This window comes from Danio rerio, chromosome 10, assembly GCF_049306965.1.
Source record: "Danio rerio strain Tuebingen ecotype United States chromosome 10, GRCz12tu, whole genome shotgun sequence".
In the NCBI taxonomy this organism is placed as follows: domain Eukaryota; kingdom Metazoa; phylum Chordata; class Actinopteri; order Cypriniformes; family Danionidae; genus Danio; species Danio rerio.
Window position 1 is genome coordinate 851,546 of NC_133185.1, and position 4,958 is coordinate 856,503.

General features: G+C 30.9%; 1 long non-coding RNA gene across 4 annotated transcripts; it reads right to left on the reverse strand.

The window, feature by feature from the left end:
- Positions 1-1,140: 1,140 nt before the first annotated feature.
- On the reverse strand, positions 1,141-4,958 carry LOC137496550 (uncharacterized). Of its 4 annotated transcripts, none has more exons than XR_011016965.2 (5): positions 4,624-4,958; positions 4,189-4,248; positions 3,215-3,254; positions 2,973-3,116; positions 1,141-1,672 (listed from the first exon to the last, which is right to left on the reverse strand). It is a non-coding gene; the product is annotated as an uncharacterized lncRNA (long non-coding RNA). The 4 variants fall into 4 exon arrangements; XR_012386051.1 differs by having other exon boundaries at positions 4,581-4,958; XR_011016964.2 differs by having other exon boundaries at positions 4,189-4,958.

The window sequence follows — 4,958 nt, forward strand, 5'->3', positions numbered from 1 at the left end:
CAGCTTTTTTTTTTTTTTTACCACAACTGTACATGTGACAATACAATTTCTTGTCCATGTTGAAGATAATACATCTACATATGTTAACTGCCCTTTCACTCAAAGGGGATGAGTAGAGCCCCGTAGAAAAGGAAAAAGTATTCACATTTCAAACGAGAAATGAGTGAGAGAATATCAGCAAGACTATTATCTATGCTATGTTCAATAAATAATGTTGGATATAATAGTCTGATATATACTGATCGAGTCAATAAAAGCTGTTTAAAAAAATACTCATTGTAAAATAACAAATTTATGTCTGGCATTCATATATGTCATAAATATATACACAATGACCTTATTCAGATAGTCTTTAGTTCATTAAAAATAGTATTTGTTCCATTTTATTACAAAAAGGCTTTAAACTACATTACCCACAATCCTTTGTCGCTGTATAGATGGGACGGGAAAGACATGGCGCTACAAATTGTAGTTCATTGAAAGCTGTAGTTAGGGTTAAGTTTAGGGTTACGATCTTGGTTAATCGGTAACTATTTGAAACACAGCGATAACTCATTGATAAAGGACACTGTTAGTAAAGTGGCAAAGTTGGCAAAACATAGTTAGCAACACGAAGGATCTTTTAATTTGGCTTAGAAGTTATAGTCCAATCACAATGTCGCAATCTACGTCACACTTTGTCTCTATTTGGTAATCTTCCGGTTGAAGGTAGATTATAATAACCTTATAATATAACTTAAATATCAAAATGTGTATTAATATTACATGTTATTTATTGTCTTATTAAAAATACAAATGTATATTTACCTTGAGATTCCTTTGTGGGGGTAACCTGATGTGCAAAATGATCATAGTAAAACCAGATCATAGGCAGTATAGTAAATTTGAAACGAATAATAAAATAATAAAAAAAAGCATCATGTTTGAAAACATTTCCAGCATTTCCTGTAACTAAACCCTGCATCATGTAGGTATACAAATATAAATATATGTCAAACTTAAATGACAAATATAGTGCCCATTAAATAGTAAAAATAGTAGTTCATTGTAAATGAGTATGCAAATAAACACAATACATTTTTAATGAAACATTTATAATTTATTTATAATGCCACAAAAAAAAAAAAAATCACGCAAACATGCAAAAACCAAAAATGTATATATATTTATAACAGTTTTTAATGCAATAATATATTACCATACATATATAAATGATTAAAAACAATTATAATTGAAGGAAATTTATATTTTGTATTATCATTATTATATTTGTTTTGTGATATTTATTCATGTCATACATCTGGTATGTCAAGCTCAAGTAAAACTGCACTGCAAAAAATCTTTTAAACGATGCCTTTGGAAATGCCATTATAATAAACAGCTTTCACAACAACAAGAAGTCAAGTTCATGACAAATGCAAATTATGTTTATAATAACAACTTTCTGAACTTAAACATCAAAAGTAGAATAAGTTCAAAACATATTCAAGTATTTACTGAAGAATAGCAAAAACAATTTGTACAAAACATGGAGAACCAAAGTGTGCTTGGTGAGTCCAGGTGTTTATGCTGACTAGACTGTCATATTGCAATCCGGTTAGCATGAGGAGACTTGGGCGTAAAGTGTCAGCAATTCCTGGAGGGCTCCCATGTGTTATTCCAGGTTTTGCCACTGTAAAGTATTAGAAGTGCACAATATCATTACTGAACAAAGAATGAGTGTTAGGTTTCATTTAGAAAGTTCAGTGATATTTATTTATATATGTAAAGTGTCATTAAACCTGGCACTCTTGAATTAACTGTATAATAGGTTAAACATTTTTCAGCATGTTTCCATGTATTCCAAGCAGATCTGTCAGTTCTACAAACTCAGAGATCAGGAAAGTGACTGCACTTCTCATTATGAACACCATTATCCTTCTCAAACATTTTTATCACCACTGATGTCCACTGCTGTAGTTTTCATTGAAGGGAATGCTGACACAAATTCCAGCAAGTTTTTTTTTAAATAGCAGAATATGGGTATTATTGGGCCAAAACCTTAAAAAATATAAGATGCAAGATTTAAATCTTGATGAACATATTGTTAATTCACTTCTTGCAATTGAAAACATACCTCATGTTTGACTCATCAATTATATGAAAACTACTACAGCATACAGTGCTCCACCCTAAAAATATTTCTAAATTATAACAAGCTTATTGTTTTACAAGGCTAAACATTTATTTTATGCCTGCATGATTCACTGCTTTTACTGTAAACCATTACACTCTTAACTCAAACTAGTTGACTTTATTAGAAAACTGCATAGAAACATGTTGCCTTAAACCCTTTATGTTTTTACACAAGGTGAAACTAAACAGCCCTCTTTAAATTAACCTAGAACCGTTACAATCTTCTTGGACTTACAGTAATATTTTAATTCAAGTATGGCTGTTAAGTTGTACCTTGTATAAAATGTAAGGGGTTTAAGCCACTGGGTTTCTATACAATTTTCTAGTAAAGTCAACTAGATTGGGTTAAAGGAATAGTTCACTATTTACTCTCCCTCAAGTGGTTTGTGTTGAACATGATGGAAGTTTTTGAAGAAAGCTGAAAAGCTGAAAACATTGACATGCATAGTAGGAAAAAACAAATACCATGGAAATTAATGTTTGCAGGTTTTCATCTTTCTTTAAAATATAAATTGTGTTTAACTGAAGAAAGCAACTCAGACATATTTGGAAAAAGTGAAGTATGAGTCATTAATGACAGAATTTTCCTTTTTGGGTGAATCTCTTTAAGAGTATACTGAAAGAAATGTCCTACTCCATGTAGCTAACTTCAGCTGCATGTGTAGCCCCATAAGTACTTATCTAGAAATCAAAACAATAATCACGTTAGTCCCATTTTAGGCCTTTTATATCATATTGGCCACAGAATGGACTACTTAGTGTTGCAATAAAAAAATAAAAATAAAACTATGACTTACCACACAATACAAGACAAACAGTGAATTTTCAGCTCTGCCTTTGCTGTACACAAGATGAGGTTCCAGCTTCAACACTGATCTGAGATGGGCAGTTGTGCAGCTCTGTGAGGTTGTGACTGTTCAGATGCAGTGCTGTGAAGAGTTCTTTATTAAAAGAAAGTACATTCTTTTAAAAGCTGTACATAATAACAAAGAAAATACAATGATTTTAAATAATGATTAATTCTGAACAAAAACCTTACCCTTAGTCAAGATGAATTCATATGTCAAAAGTTTCTGCATCTAAAATGAATAAAAACAGATGTGACATTAGTTAAACCCACTAAACTACTAGATACATCAGTACTGCATTAAGCAGTTGTAAAGTAATGTAAGTGTAGTCCAAAATGAGCCTTAATCTGTTTAAGATAATGATTTAAAAAACGTTGCTTGTGTTAAAAACAATCCAGCCACTTGTAATACATATGATCAATGGTAAATTTCTGAGAAGGTGCAAGGTAATCCTTGAGTTTTACCATTGCCATCCTGACTGACATAATATTTGACAAAGAAGACAGCTTGTTGTGCCTCTTTACCACAATTTAGAGATGATAGATTCTTTCTTTTATTAAATAAATTGGTAAAGGCCAAATTATACTTGTAATAGTGTAAGATATTCATTGTGACATACATCAGCTTAAGTTTAAGTTATACTTGAGCTTTTGTTATGTTATATATATATATATATATATATATATATATATATATATATATATATATATATATATATATATATGTGTGTGTGTGTGTGTGTGTGTTTTATATATATATATATATATATATATATATATATATATATATATATATATGTGTGTGTGTGTGTGTGTGTGTGTGTGTGTGTGTGTGTTTTAAGAAAATAATTGTTTTTACAATGTAGCCTTTAAACCTTTGGAAACACTTGATGTTCTTTAATATTAAAACAATTACGAATACATTTGTATTATTAGAGTTGCATACTGCATATTATATATAGATTTTGCACGAATTCTATTGTGGAAAACAACAATCTGGTAACACTGTTCCTCATCTTAAAATGTTTTTATTGTTCTAATGCATGACCAACGTTATATGTGAGAAAAATATGTTTTTAATAAATGAACTTGATGTAATAACATAACGTCGCTAGTTTACAGTACATGCTTTATTAACAAATCGTCTTTATTTACTTTTTACTTACCTTGTGGAAAACCGCAGTGAACCTTGGGATCGCAATGAACCTTGGGATAGCGAGCATAGACTGTAAAAAATAGATCGCCACATACAATGACCCCAACTTCAATGAATAATTTAAAATGAAAAAAGATCAGCCGAAAACATTTTTAAACTTAGTACTTGAAATGTAATATTTTTTAAAATAAAAAAATAATAAATAATATGAATGAATCAAAGTTTTATTAGTAGTATAGTTTTATAGTTAACCTAAACTGGACAACCGAATATATTTTCACTCATTAAATATAAAGTAAATGATAACATATTTATAAAAACCAACTAATCTCCAATAAAAATACATTATGCAGCATTAACATACTATTTAATGTTGACAGTTGAACTCATCTGAGAACTCACCGTTGATGCAGTTTGACCAATAGCAGAGCGGCGTTAAACTCACCGTGAAGGGATGTCACGTGGACCGAAGTTTATTCATACAGTAGTTTCGACCCAGTTTACAGACGCTTTTCATGAACAAAATAAAAATGACATATTTTTAAAAGAAGAAAACTGCGATAATAGGCGTAAATCAGGTTTTAAAAAGTGCGTTGACATCTATTGGTAATTATACGAGCCTCCAGCGTCTCCCTATGACGCTTCAGGCTCAGGTACAGATTCTATAGGGAATCCCTGCACGTCTAAATGTGACGCTAAAGGGGTACCCTGTGCGTCAATAACTTACGCCGAGGGTTCCTGACCAAGCGTCAGTATATGACGAGTTGGGAGTGAGAATGT